This window comes from Gopherus flavomarginatus, chromosome 5 (assembly GCF_025201925.1).
Source record: "Gopherus flavomarginatus isolate rGopFla2 chromosome 5, rGopFla2.mat.asm, whole genome shotgun sequence".
Classification (NCBI taxonomy): Eukaryota; Metazoa; Chordata; order Testudines; family Testudinidae; genus Gopherus; species Gopherus flavomarginatus.
In genome coordinates, this window is record NC_066621.1 from 8,449,012 (window position 1) to 8,464,721 (window position 15,710).

The 15,710-nt window shown below is 40.2% G+C and overlaps 1 protein-coding gene and 1 pseudogene across 1 annotated transcript in view; both read left to right on the forward strand.

The window, feature by feature from the left end:
- The window catches only part of TRIM33 (tripartite motif containing 33), a 73,227-nt gene that overhangs the window by 1,978 nt on the left and 55,539 nt on the right, over positions 1–15,710 (forward strand). The gene's annotated exons all lie outside the window — the stretch shown is intronic.
- LOC127053008 (uncharacterized) lies at positions 1,241–1,310 on the forward strand (annotated as a pseudogene).

Sequence of the window (15,710 nt, forward strand, 5' to 3'; positions counted from 1 at the left end):
AAATTAATCATGATTAACTGTGCTGTTAAACAGTAATAGAATACCATTTAATTATTTGGATGGTTTTCTACTTTTTTTTAATATATTGACTTAAATTACAAAACAGAATACAAAGTGTATTGCTCACTTTATTTTTGATTATAAATATTTGCACTGTAGAAAAATACTATTTCTTTTGTTTCACCTAATACAAGTACTATAGTGCAGTTCCTTTATCATGAAAGTTAAATTTACAGATATAGAATTGTGTATAAAAAAAACTGTGTTCAAAAATAAAACAACGTAAAACTGTAGAGCCTACAAGTCCATTAAGTCCTACTTCAGCCAATGGCTCGGACAGACAAGTTTGGTTACAATTTGCAGGAGATAATGCTACCTGCTTCTTGTTTACAATGTCATCTGAAAGTGAGAACAGGCATTTGCATGGCACTGTTGTGGGAGGAGAGGAATAGCTCAGTGGTTTGATCATTGGCCTGCTAAACCCAGGTTGTGAGTTCAGTCCTTGAGGGGGCCATTTAGGGATCTGGGGCACAAATCTGGCTGGGGATTGGTCCTGCTTTGAGCAGGTGGTTGGACTAGATGACCTCCTAGGTCCCTTCCAACCCTGATATTCCATGATTGTCACTGGCATCACAAGATATTTACATGCCAAATGTGCTAAAGATTCATATATCCCTTCATGCTTCATCCACCATTCCAGAGGTGTCACATCCTTCCAGATGACAGGTTCTGCTCAATAATAATGAAAAGCAGTGCAGCCCAACATATGCTCATTTTCATCATCTAAGTCAGAGGCCACCAGCAGAAGGTTGATTTTCTTTTTTGGTGGTTCAGGTTCTGTAGTTTGTGCATCTGAGTGTTGCTCTTTTAAGACTTCTGAAAGCATGCTCCACACCTCCTCCCTCTCAGATTTTGGACTGCACTTCAGATTCTTAAACCTTGAGTCAAGTGCTGTAGCTATTTTTAGAAATCTCACATTGGTACCTTCTTTGCATTTTGTCAAATCTGCTGTGAAAGTGTTCTTAAAACAAATATGTGGTGGGTCATCATCTGAGTCTGCTGTGACATGAAATATATGGCAGAATGCGGGTAAAACAGAGCAGGAGACATACAATTCTCCCCCAGGGAATTCAGTCACAAATTTAATTAACACATTTTTAAAACAAGCATCATCAGCATCAAAATGTCTTCTGGAATGGTGATCAAAGCATGAAGGGGCGCTTGAATGTTTAGCAATACTCTGGTTTCTCTTCAGATCGTATAAATCTTTCGCCTTTTACTAAAGATTTCTGTGGCATGTAAATACCTTGCAACGCCAGCTACAAAAATGCCATGTGAACACCTGTTCTCACTTTCGGGTGACATTGTAAATAAGAATCAAGCAGCAGTATCTTCCGTAAATGTAAATAAACTTGTTTGGCTTAGTAATTGACTGAACAAGAAGTAGGACTGAGTGGATTTGTAGGCTCTAAAGTTCTACATTGTTTTGTTTTTGAGTGCAGTTACTTAACAAAAAAATCTACATTTTAAGTTACTCTTTCACAATAGAGGTTTCACTACAATACTTGTATGAGGTGAATCGAAAAATACTATCTTTGCACTGTAAAAATGATAAAAATATCTGTAATTAAAAATATGAAGTGAGCACTGTACACTTTATATTCTGTTGTAATAAAAATCAATATATTTGAAAATGTAGAAAAACTTACTAAATATTTAGTAAGTTTTAATTGGTATTCTGTTTAACAGTGTGATTAATCACAATTAATTTTAATCAGTTAATATTTTTTAGTTAAATCACTTTAAATTGCGTTACCTGCAATTAATCGACAGCCCTAAAATATTGTCATTCTTTTCATCACTGAAACTTTTCAGACATTTGTGTTCACAACTCAAGCTGCTGCTTTTTAATAAAACTTAGTTTGGCCTTTGTCTTCAATAAGACTGAGTGCTTTGAGCATGTTTGAAGAATTTTAGATTAGAAATATCATTAGATATTTGTATATGGTGTGCACATGGTATGTAATACGCACTGAGATGCAGAGCTCCAGCTACATACATATGATCTAAAAAGTAGTAGCTCTCAACCTGGGGTACCCCTGGGGGTACATCAGCTCATCTAGATAGTTGTCTGGTTTTACAACAGGCTACATAAAAAGCACTAGCAAAGTTAGTACAAACTAAAATTTCATACAGACAATGACTTGTTTATACTGCTCTATATGCTGTACACTGAAATGTAAGTACAATATTTATATTCCAATTGATTTATTTTATAATTGTATGGTAAAAATGAGAAAACAAGCAAGTTTTCTGTAATGTGCTGTGACATTTTTGTCTGATTTTGTAAGCAAATAGTTTAAGTGAGATGAAACTTGGGGGTACAGAAGACAAATCAGACTCCTGAAAGGTGTACAGTAGGCTGGAAAGGATCAGAAGCTCTCAACTACGGTATAAACCAATGAATACAGTAGTTCACCCTTTGTTTACCCTCTGGTCCACCTTAAGCTTGCCTGTTCTTAACACTGCCTGTACATCTGTCCCATATGGTTATGTGAATGAGAGGGCTAAATTTGTGCATTCTGTGCTGTGTGCTCCTGCAGTGTGCACAACTTGAATTTGATGTCTTCGGGGGGTACAGGAAAAGAGTAGAGCCTGAGCAAATGGCATCGGACAGTCTATCTTAAAATGAAGGTTCATTAAATCTCATTTAGACTCATAGAAGGACTCTGACACATCTGGCGTTTTACTGAGGCCAGATTCTAAATCTTGCATGCTATATAGGTTGTACTCTACTAAAGGATGTAGATTATCAAACCAAATTTTGCATGCTTTATCTAATAATGGCATGTTCAGATAAACAAGTGTCCAAGTATAGAGAATTAGTAAAGAGTAACTTCTGCAGAAAATAAATAATTAAGCATGGAAAACAAATTCCAGTAACATTCTCTTAAAGAACACTAGGCCATATTCTGTGCTGATGTAAAAGGCACCTTACCTATTTGATGGGGCAACTTAGACACCTAACTGATGTGTAAATTGACATATGCAAACATCCAGTACTGTGGTTCATCTGGCAAAGGGTATCTAAACTGATGCCCATGGATGGCTCTGAAAAATGAATCAACTGCATGGTCAAGGAAGTACACCTCTACCCAGATATAGCATGACCCGATATAACACAAATTCGCATATAACGTGGTAAAGCAGTGCTCTGGAGGGGGGGCTGCACACTCTATTGGATCAAAGCAAGTTCAATATAATGTGGTTTCACCTATAACACAGGAAGATTTTTTGGCTCCCGAGGACAGCGTTATATTGAAGTAGAGGTGTATACAGCCCTGTTGGAAGCTGTGGAGGACAGTGCGCATCATTGCATGGTCAAGCTTCCATCAGCCCAGCAGGTTCCCTAGGAATTGAGTAAAACCAGAGGGCTTTAGATATTTGAACAATTCTAGTGTTCAATGGACACACATTCCTACACGCTACAGATGGAACTAGCTAGATGGCAAGAAAATCATGACATTTGTGGGACTAGAACATTCTTGCATCAGAGGCAACTACAGCATTGCTGAGCAGTGTGTGATGCAATCATGGGCAATGTAAAATACCTTTGCAGAAACTCCATTTCTTTTATATATAATTCTGCAATCCATATGGTCTGTTAGCTTGCCATGAGCAGCTACTTTCCCTGTCAGTCTTGATAGTTAGCCATGCCCACTGCTACACCTGAAGCATCCTGTGCAACTGCAGGATACCACTTTCAGATTACATGCTCCATTGTGTTTATTTTACATATATCTTAGTTTACATCGTGCTTAGATGATGTTTACAAGATTTTGCCCACCTAAGCTAAAAGATTCTTAAGGGCTGGTGAAAAATATTGGTTATATATTTTTTCCTTGGGAGGAGTGGGGTAGAGTGACACTTTTTCTTTTCTGGTAAATTTGTCCTGTTACTGTTGCTAGTTTGTTAATCTCATTTTTTGCTCCTTAGATTTCTTAAAGGATCTGAAGTTTTAAACGTTAAGTAGGATATAGGTCCATAATTTCACAAATTGGCCACGGGGAATGAGGGAGAATGTCTGTCTGGTTTTACTCTACCCTTGAGTATAAACGAATACTATAAAAGAGCCATTTTCATGTATTTCTGAAAATGACTCATATGTGAGTTCTATTTTATTATCTAGATGGTAAAACAATGACCCAAACATGCACCTGCTCTATTAAAAAAAGGAGTACTTTGAAGCATGTTTAATTTTGTCCTTCAAGTGATGCCTAATTCTGAGTGATATACTTGGGGGTTTAATATATTTCACAGTTGATAATGAGTTGAAGATATTTAAATGATGAAATGTTGGATTTCCAAATCTAGAACAAAAATAAACGAAAAAGATACTTGTTTTTAATGTCAGCACTTCAGTTCCTCATTGGGTGATGGTTTGAGTTCTTGTAGTTTTTACTGTCCAGATGGAGGCAGTTTCGTGCAAGACTGGGTTACTGGTCATCTGCACAACTGCTTGTTTACATTTTGACAGTGATATTTGAAATGTGGAAAAATAGAAACTTCTGTTAAAAAGCAGACTGTTGAAACTGCAGAAGTGGTTATAAATTAGTTTACTCAGTTTATTTGCATTTAATTTAGCTCAGACACTGACACAATGGCTGTTCTCTCTGTCTGCCTGGGTAGACAGACGATCTAGCTCTACCTGAACTAGTGCACTAAAAATAGCAGTTTGAACCTGGTGCCACAGGCAAGCCACCTGAGTGTAAGCCTGCCTGACCTTCTAGAACAGGGGTCGGCAACCATTCAGAAGTAGTGTGCCGAGTCTTCATTTATTCACTCTAATTTAAGGTATAATGTGCCAGTAATACATTTTAACATTTTAGAAGGTCTCTTTCTATAAGTCTATAATATATAACTAAGCTATTGTATGTAAAATAAATACGGGTTTTAAAATGTTTAAGAAACTTCATTTAAAATTAAATTAAAATGCAGAGCCCCCCAGACCGGTGGCTAGGACCCGGGCAGTGTGAGTGCCACTGAAAATCAGCTCGCGTGCTGCCTTTGGCACATGTGCCATAGGTTGCCTACCCCTGCCTTAGAATCATATTTAGGTGGCTAGTCTATAGCAGCGCCCTTGCTGCAACATGCACATTGCTATTTTTAGGGTGCTAGCTTGAGCAGAGCTAGCATGTGTTTGTCTGCTAGGCTCTCAGCTGCAATGTAGACATACCCTCACTTTCTTTCTTGTGCATTATTAGGAAGGCGCTGTGTGCAATGTTGGCTAAACTTCAGTGGAGGTTTAATTCTAAAGAATGTTCAATGAAATCCTTTCTTTTAGGTTGTGTATGATTTCTTATACTAGGGAAATACAAATTTCTGAGCTCTTTCAGTTTAATACATTTTCATACATGAGTCTGATTATTTGTAACCTGTGTGTTGCAAATAATGTTTAAGATTACTATAAATTACCAGTTCCCATACTTTTTAATACGTAAGTGTCTTGTGAGCCACCAGTCATTGCATTGATTGTTTTGTGGACAACAGCTTTTCCTGTTCACAATCACATAACATCCTCGTGGCAACTGTTTACATAAAAAAGTGATCTGAGAACGAAACGTGAAATTCTAAGTGTCTTTTAATGAATTTGGCAACTGGAAATCAGGGGGAGCGGCCAACACCACTGACCAGTCAGCCAGCTATCTATTGATGACACTTTGGGAACTTCTGATAATATAACTGATGTTTTTTTTCTCCTTCTCAGTTTACTTTATGTATTTGATAGCACTTTGTGCCTAGTCAGTTTTGCTATTTCCCATTTGAGTCCCAGCCTCAACTGGGCTTTCTTGGACCTAATGCGATATCACTGTTTCTCTTTTGTGCAGGTCTTTCAAACAGCTGTAAAGGAAGGTAAAAATTTTTTTAAAAGATAAAGTGCAATACCATGAATATTGCCAGAGACATTTAGGTGTAGAATTTGAAATTACTTATATTTTGTTTAATGTCAGGCTGATGGTGTGACATTCTAGTGACCTGTGTGGGTTTTTTTGAATGTCTAATCAATTCAGTTAGCACGGGTATTTTGATGTGTGGCTATCAGATACGTGCATTTGATGAGCCTTGTAGCCAGCGAGGGAAATAATGACATATTATACATGTGCAAAACTTACTCATTTTGGCTATCTCAAGCAATCTATCAAACTTGGAAAAATACTCATTCTTCAGAGGGCTACATGTATGCCAAGTTTCAACTTTAAAACAGAAGTTTGAGTTATTAGAGAACACAAATGTCTGAAAATATTTCCTGAAGTGTGTAACACTATTTTTATCATGCTTATAAAGAAAAGTAAACAGCTGAAAGGATTTTCTTTAAATATTGTGATGAAAAATTCATCTTTGGGTTGAAAACAAGCTTGGGATATTTCAAAGGGTAAATTTGCTGGTTGAAAATAGAAGCTTAAAATGGGGGACCTTTGGATACACAGCTGTAGCTCTTTAGGCAAGTGTTAACTAATGTGGCATCTCCTATGCATCAGTGAAAAATTCTAATCCACTTCTCTAAAGTGAATGTTCTTGGATACTTGCTATATTAAGTCAGTCAGTCCTGAGAATAGGTCTCTTCCTAAATGTGTGATCTCATTTGTTTTCCTTTTTTTCATTTTTCCATTCTGGGTTGGATTTTTTTGTAAAGTACAACAATGAAGAAACATACGAAGAAATGTTGTTCATTTTAATTTTGGACTTGTGTATATATATGTAAATAATTACAAAGAATAAGTTACATAAATAAGCCACATTATTCAATAAAATAAGAAATATGCATTTTACTTATATGTAGTAAGCATCTTTATGCAGTGAAGTCCAGGCTTGAATTCTGGACAACCCTTATAAAAGGTACAAGACAAGCCTTATAAAAGGTACAAAACTATCTCTTCTGACTGGCCATACCATCTCTGGCTATGATCTCTTCTGAACCAATGCCTAAGCATGATGCTGAAGCGTATGTGTTCTGCTGGAGAACATAAACTTTCTGCCAAGATGTCAAAGAAGGCCCTGACCACGTGTGATTTTACAAAAAGAAACTATCTTTAACAGAGAAGGAAATGTTAACCCTGTTGTCCTGCCTCAGTTTACCTTCTATTTAGAAGAAATAGGTGTGAGAATACTGGGATGTTAAGGCTTTGTTTGTAAAATATCTTGAGATCCGGGAATACAAAGTACTTGTGACAGTGCCTTGCAGTCGTGGGTCCTCTTTCATTTTGCGTACAGTAATACATTCAGGAACAGGCTGCAGCATTTTCCTTGCCCTTTCCCCATATGCATACTCTTACTTTACCATTCTTTGCTTTTTAAGAGGTCAGATTAGCTTCCTTTGAGTGCTCCAGCTAGTGGTATTCAGGAATGTAAATCAGTGTCAATTCTTCTTGGATTAAATAAATTTCTTATCAGTTTACAGAAGAACACACCTGATACATATGTCATGAAGTTTTAAGTGGAGCTGCATGTAAATTACAGAATATAGGTGTATGTTCTGTGGGCCAAGGAATATTTCAACTCCCTAGCAGTTCCAAGTGTTTTCTCCATGTTGCAATAAAGTGTTGCTCTGCAAGACTAGATTTTTCCTTTCTAACTTCTTCCCCTGCATACCCCTTCTCCCCCTGCTTCCTAAAACCACTAAGACCTTGTCTACACTGGCAATTTACAGTGCTGCAACTTTCTCGGTCAAGGGTGTGAAAAAACACCCCCCTGAGCGCAGCAAGTTTCAGGGCTGTGAAGCGCCACTGTAGACAGTGCACCAGCAGTGGTAGCTACGCCCCTCGTGGAGGTGGGTTTTTTAGAGCGCTGTGAGAGCTCTGTTCCAGCGCTGCGCCACCACCACACAAGCCACGTTAAAGTGCTGCCAGTGTAGACTAGCCCTAAATAAGTAAATTCCACTACAGAGTTCACATACAATAATGTATTTAAATGACCTTGGCACTTCCTCTCTATGATCATGGGTTAGAAATAAATATCAGTAAAGTGATGCTCTTTGGCTTATTGCTGCTGTGGTAAAGGGAGGATCTCAAACTCTGGTTTTCCCAGCTGTCATTTAAATGTTTTTTGATGGAAATGTGGCATCAGGTCTTAGACTCTGTCCTATGGGAGAAAAAAATGAGTTTCCTTAATTGAGTTAGAGGAACAACTTGAGTTGCTCCTCCTCTTTAGGGGAAAATTGACTTTGAATTCTGTTATGACCCTAATTGTGTCAAGAGGGAAAACTGGGAAGAAATTCCACTACATGTCACTAGTTCATGTAATCATCACTTACTTAATGGCAGTGTCCATCTGTCTTTGAGTTTGATCCAGTTATGCAAGAAATTATTCTGAAAACATATTCAGTGGAAAAGTGGAGTTCTTGTTCAGTTGACTGAGTCAGACCCATGGGTCTGAACTCTTTCAGAACTCTTTCAAAGCCATGTCCATCTCTTATGGCATTGAACATTCTGTGCAAGGCTGCTTAAAGGTTGGACTGGCTAATAAGATTTAAGAAGTTTCTGTAGTAGACTCTTCCTGGTGACTGTGAGAGACAAGAAAATTTTCTTGATTCTCCTGATCTACTATATTTATGCTTGTTAAGCTTCTGGTGATTAGATTTTAATACTAAGACGTGTAATTTTTATGTGGTGAAAGAATAATGGATGTGTCTAGTTAGTTACTAGGGAACAGTAGAGGTAGTTGAAAATACTCCTACTTGAATGCTGTAGCTAACATTAGGCAGTGGCTATAGTACTCTAGTTGGAGCTGGTAAACATGTGGTATACTTTTACCCTGCTACTTTGTAGAACAACAAAAGAAAAATTATAAAGACCATTATTACTGGAAATAAGCCGTTATATATTTACTTGTTTGGTTCCTTTGTCATACTTTGGTTTCAGATTCATAATATACTGCTTTATTTTGTGAATTGTAATTGTTGCACATCATGAGTTTTTAGCTATTGCAGTACTGCCTGCTTTATGCATGTTCATGTCTAAAGTGACTATAACTCCAGTCTGCTATTGTATGCTACTTCATCCTGTTTCAGGTATGGGGAAATTTGAAATATAGAGGATCTGACACCATTTTTGTGTGATTGCAGCTAATTAGCTGTTACCCATTGTATTTAGTATTAACATCGAACTTAATGTTGAATTCTGTAATTTAAGCCCTTCCATCAGGGAGCTGTAAACATGATGGGACACCTGCTATCCAAAGTGAGATATGAGACACTAGTATTGGGGAACATGCTAGTGAAGTTCATGAGAAGTGCCGCCTTTGCTGCTGTTAGTGAGCGTGAGGGGTGTGGGGGTTTTAAAGAAGGATGTTTCAGTGCATGGGGCATTAGCTTAGGACTTGGAACCTAGGCTAGATTTAAGTTACTGCTCCACCAGATTTCCTGTGTGACCTTGGCAAGTCAATCACGCTGTGCCCCAGTTGCCCATCTGTAAAATGGGGATGATAGCCCTGTCCGGCCTCTTGGGTGTTGAGTATAAATACATGCAAGGTGGTGAGCAATCAGATACTGCAGTAAAGAGCTACCATACAAATACCTAATACATTTATAGCAGGGTGCTTTTCTGGCTCATGGAGTCTGAAATCTGAAGTTCCAACACCCCTCCTTCCTTACCCACATTCTTGCCTTTTCAGCAGCTAGAGCTTTATCTGCTCTCACATCTTCAGAGCCTCTTGGCTGCTGTCAGAGGGAAGGGAGGAGGTCTCTGCTATACCTCTTCCTTAGCAGACGTTGGAGCTGCTTTCCCAAGTAGTAGCAGCAGCCGTGTGAAACTGACATCATCCATGACATTTTCACTGGTGTTTGAGAGAGAAGCCCGAAGGTTGATCAGAATAAACTTCATTGAAGCAGGCTGTGCACATGCCACATACACTGGGTACTGTCATTATACTATATTTAGTATTTGATTAGGTCAGGTTAGGAACATTTTACATATGAAAAAGAGGCAAACAGTCTTGCCTCCTTCCTCAAGGAAGTTTGTGTCAGCAGAAGGAGTAAAGGGATTCCTAATGTTTGGTACAGTACTCAAGCCATCCGATTGTTTCTCCTCTCCAGTGTGTTTCATTGGCACTGGTGTAATAGGAGCAGCTGAAATTATTTCTGTAGTGACTCTTTTTATATTGGACAAAATCCGTTGGATAGAGAAGTTTTGTGAAACGCTTTCTTCCTTTAGTCTAGAATTTTAAGTACTCTTTGGCAGAAGTTTTCTGTTACAAAGATTCACTGATATGCAGTCTGTTTGCTGTTGGATCAGATATCACTCTGACTTGCTGAATCACTATAAAAATAATGAAATATAAAGTATTGTGCTGCTGTTTTAAGTGGCAGCAGCCTTAAAGGGGAACTGTCAAAGTGTACTTTCCAGTTGAATTTCCAGTGTTTCTTTGATACTTTTTTTATGCTGTTAAACATTTCGTGGAGCTAAAAATTGAAGTCTCATCTAAAAGTAATTAAATTTTGAACAGGTAATATATGTGTGTCCCAGGGATCTCAGGGTACCAACTGGCAGAGGGTACAGGAGGGAGATAGGGATCCCCTGTGTTAGATGTATGCTTAATAGATCTCCAAAAGGTGATGTGAAGTCTCACTGAAAGCCAGTAGCCTACTTGTCATTATCACTGTGAAATGTACGTATAGATAATTAATTTATATATCTATATTGAAAATTGTGTTCTTAAGGTCTGGGAGTTAAGGCAGGTCACCCAGAAGTGACCTCTGGGTGACATGCCTCAGACATGTACCTTTCAGGCAGGAGGTAACAGACGCTTATCTCCCTGTCTGGTCATATGTGAATTGTGTATTGTCTGCCTCACAATGGAGGCATATTTGCATACTGAGCCTGGTGCTAGCCAAAAGGTTGCAAAATCTACAAGAGAGAATCTGTAGGAAGAAATAAACGGGGGTGGGGGGAGGTCTGTCTCCTTCTGTGTCCCCTTTATGCATGAGAACAAAGGCTGGGACTTGTTTATTTTGGGAGGCAAGGGAACAGGCTAGGTCCTTCACCCAGAACAGGGGTCAGCAACCTTCGGCATGCGGCCTATCAGGGTAATCTGCTGGCAGGCTGTGAGCCATTTTGTTTACGTTGACCATCTGCAGGCACGGCCCCCCGCTGCTCCCAGTGGCCGTGGTTTGCCATTCCTGGCCAATGGGACCTGTGGTAAGGGGCGGGCTGGTGCTGACCACCACTTCCTGCAGCTCTCATTGGCCGGGAATGGCAAACCGCGGCCACTGGGAGCTGCGGGGGGCCGTGCCTGCGGAGGGTCAGTGTAAACAAAATGTCTCATGGCCCGCCAGCGGATTATCCTTATGGGCCACGTGTCAAAGGTTGCGAATCCCTGACCTAGAAGGAGACAAGCTTAACTGCATGTCTGTCTCATAAGAAGAGGCTCACAGCCAAGCCTGGCTGTAAAGTTCTTCAAGGACTTTGGGTATGCATTACTTTATCAGACATGAGTGTCTAGTTAATTCAGTCTAGGTTCTGCAATGAACGTTCTGATTTTTATTTTATATGTAACCACTCTTGTTTCCAATACTACTTCTTACTTATCGCTAACCTATCAAGAAGCGGCGGAGCAGGGCCTGTGAAGCCTTGAGGGGAGTGCTTGTGTTACCCATGGCCATTAGGGTTAGGGAGCTGACCCCAGGCAGGGACAAACAAGGCTTCTTAATGGCAGGTGATATTAAGGTGCCTCACAACCCTCAGTATACCCCAGAAAGTATCATAGTGGCATGGTTGGCAGGAACTACACCCTTGCTGTTTAGCCAAGGGTCACGCTTCACACACTTATATACCGGATAGCACAGATACAAAAAGATTCTAACGTGAGAAGGTTAGAAACAGGTAAAGAAAAAGATTTCAGTTTATTTTGGGTAAGGGAAATAGAAGAATGGCGAGGACAGAATGGGTAAGCCAGAAATATATGCTAAGCATACCAGATCCCAGCTGGGGAAAACTGTGTGCAGACTACGACTTGGAAGCTACAGGGGAAACCGGAGAGGGGATGAAATCTCTACTCGTGGAATATCATAAACATCAGGGACAACTGATTAATCCATTGAAAGTGCCTGTGGTCGAGGGAGGCATCGGTTTAGGAAACCAGCCTGGCACAAGTCCCAGTGGGGCAGTCCTGCAGTCGAACTGGACAAGATAGAGATCCAAAAGCTGGAAATAGCTGAGAGAGCTAGAAAGTGGGGAAACAAAGCAGAGTGCCCAGGACAGGGAGATGCTAGCAGAGAAGCGAAGGTGGTAGCCACAAACCAGGCTTCCTCAGGCTAAGGGCATGTGGTAGCAAAGTGCCTCACAATCCTGGGTACCCCTGGGAAGTCTGAGTTTAGCATTGGTTTACATGGTCTCATCTAAGGGCTTGTCTACATCACAAAGTTGCAGCGCTGGTGAGGGGGTTACAGCGCTGCAACTTAGGAGGTGTACACATCTGCAGGGCATCACCAGCGCTGCAACTCCCTGTTTGCAGCGCTGGCCGTACTCCCGTTTTGTCTCGGGTGTAGAGGATCCAGCGCTGGTGATCCAGCGCTGGTAATCAAGTGTAGACACTTACCAGCGCTTTTCTTGACCTCCGTGGAATAAGCAGGTATCCCAGCATACCTGAGGAAGCCTCTCTGGTAATCAAGCAGGTCTCCTTCCCCGGTTTGCTCTCGCGTTCCCCGAACCCCCGAGCAAGCAGGTCTCCTTCCCCGCGGTTTGCAGGGGGGTTCGGGGAACGCGAGAGCAAACCGCGGGGAAGCTGGTCTCCTTCCCCGGTTTGCTCTCGCGTTCCCCGAACCCCCGAGCAAGCAGGTCTCCTTCCCTGCGGTTTGCAGGGGGGTTCGGGGAACGCGAGAGCAAACCGCGGGGAAGCAGGTCTCCTTCCCTGCGGTTTGCTCTCGCGTTCCCCGAACCCCCGAGCAAGCAGGTCTCCTTCCCTGCGGTTTGCTCTCGCGTTCCCCGAACCCCCGAGCAAGCAGGTCTCCTTCCCCGCGGTGTGCTCTCGCGTTCCCCGAACCCCCGAGCAAGCAGGTTTTCTTTCCCTGCGGTTTGCAGGGGGGGTTCGGGGAACGCGAGAGCAAACCGCGGGGAAGCAGGTCTCCTTCCCCGGTTTGCTCTCGCGTTCCCCGAACCCCCGTGCAAGCAGGTCTCCTTCCCTGCGGTTTGCTCTCGCGTTCCCCGAACCCCCCTTGAAGCCGCCCAACAGCGCTGCAGTGTGGTCACATCTAACACCACTTGCAGCGCTGGTTGCTATAAGTGTGGCCACTCTGCAGCGCTGGCCCTATACAGCTGTACTAATACAGCTGTAACAACCAGCGCTGCAAAATTGTAGATGTAGACATACCCTAAGTGTTTGTATCAGTTCCAAACTGTACGGTCAGTTGTTTCTTACTGGGCACTTCACTAGTTTTGGATTGGGTTAGTGCTGTGTTCTGAATCTTTTCAGAACACAGCACTACTCTTGTGATATGAATGGCATTGCATTTCACATGGAAAATTCATTACAGTTCCCCAAGTTTAGGTGAATACTGTTGTCAAGTATGTTTAGACTGTAGTTCCTGCTGAACACATTATGGCAATTTAAGTAAACATATACATCTAAATTGTTAAGGATGAAACTCTTTAATAGGAAAGACGAAAGATAGATAGTTATGGGTTAGTCCTCTCTAATATAATTGAGTGGTTTAAAATGTAACAACAGTACTATTTCAATACTTAATGCATCTTCAGCCAGAATTGTGAAGGAGGAAGCCTTGGTTACCTATCACAAGTATTAATCTACTCCGTGTGAAACAGCCGTTGTTAAAAATGGTAATTATATTTATCAGGATGGACTCTAATGCAGATGTCTGAAAATTGTTTGGTGCTCCCCACGTTTGCTATTCCCTGAGCCTGTTGAGTAGACATTCTGGGAAGCAGCACCTTCTGTTACTGAATCAGTACTGCTAACATGAAATGGATTGTTTGCAGCAAAATTGGCAGCTCTTTTGCAGCCATCAAAGCTTGTGAAGTTCTGAAGCTTAAGTATATGGTTTTTAGCTGAGAACAATTAAGATTAAATTTAATCAATGTAAAATGTAAACAGATTTTTCAGCTTTCTAATTGTGTTTGTGTTTATGGGATTTTTTTCCATCTTGGATATTATTGACATCTTGTTTATAAGCAAATACGTAATTGCCATTTAGTCACATTTCTTCTGTGTTTTATTTTTAGTGACATCATTTTCATTACATTTTTCAAAAGTTTAATCCAAGTTTAAATGTCCAAATAAAAGCAATTTAGCCAAGTTTATGCTCAGTGTTTGGACTCTCATAATTTACTTTCTATACCCTACTTTTATCAATACAGCAAATAGGTGTATTTTGTAGCCAGAGCTTTTTGTTCTAATCTAGTTTTGCTTTTAGTAGCAAGAATTTTTTATTTTTGATTCTTCTGTTTGCATGGTAAGATGAAAATTTTCCTTAGCAACACACTTAGCTTGTTCCCAGAGGAGGAGGAGTATTTAAGGTTTGAATTTTACCTTTCTTTGTAGCATAGCGCAATGGTTTTACTTTGGGTTGAATTGTAAATTTTGTCTGGTTTAAATTATAAGTAAAATTAGGTTTTTAAATAGAGAAAACTAGGTACCTTTAAGTTTAACTAATGTTGAGCTCATAATATTATCAGTACTTCACGTTCTGTTGTCAGCTGGATAATCAGTTGGATCAAAAATGAGTCTAGGAGCAAGCTTTAAATAAAATAAAGCTGCAAGGGAACATGGGAAACTTATCAATACTGAAATCATCTAGGGAGAAGAGAGGAAATGGCACAGTTCACATGATCTATTCTCTCAGGAAACAGATTTATGGTGTTTATGGTTGACCAAAGTAATTTAAAGGGGGAATCCCCCTGAACAAGAAATTTGTCAAGGCACATGGTCTTGGAATGGGGAGAAACATCAGTTTTATAACTAAAAATGGTCAGACTTAACCTGCTAATCTTCTTATACCACATTTATGGTCAAAAGGCTCTACTAGGATCAGAAAATTCAGCAATTTTCAAATAACTTCTCAAATAATCTTGTGCCCATTGGGCTAAAAGTCCTCTTTATTCAAGGTCTCCTAAATGTTCACTGGCTCAGTGGGCAACCTCTTTCTAGGAAAAGAATCCTTATGTGCAAATTTCTTGTAAAGAGTTGAGAAAATCTTGTAATGAATCTTTTTGCTCCAAACTTTTTGAGGCTTTTAGCAAATATTCAGAGCTTTTCATGAAACAGAACATAGAAAATGGGATTTTCAGCTAAGTTATCTTTCCAGTCTCCATGAAACAAGATTCTAGAAGTCCTACTCATACTGATTATTCTCAAACAACTAAAATGGTCCCGGCCCATAGACTTATTCCTGTGCTAGCCTGCCTGAATTGCAACTTCTCTAGAAATCTTATTCACATTGACTTGGTCTGTGAAATCAGGGCAGATGGGACGGACACACACACGGACGGACACACACACAGTTTTTGGGTAAAATGTATTCAAATAGAGCAAGGTGCGCTGGTTTGGATTACTGTGTTTGTGGACTGGAACTCTTTTTCCTCCTTTTCATACAAGTGTTTCACAAATGCCTTAAATAACAGCTTGACTCTTTCTTTTACCTCTTGACCCCAAGTCAGAACATTGTGCTTGGTTGATAATGGGCAGGAGACTTACCCTAATGA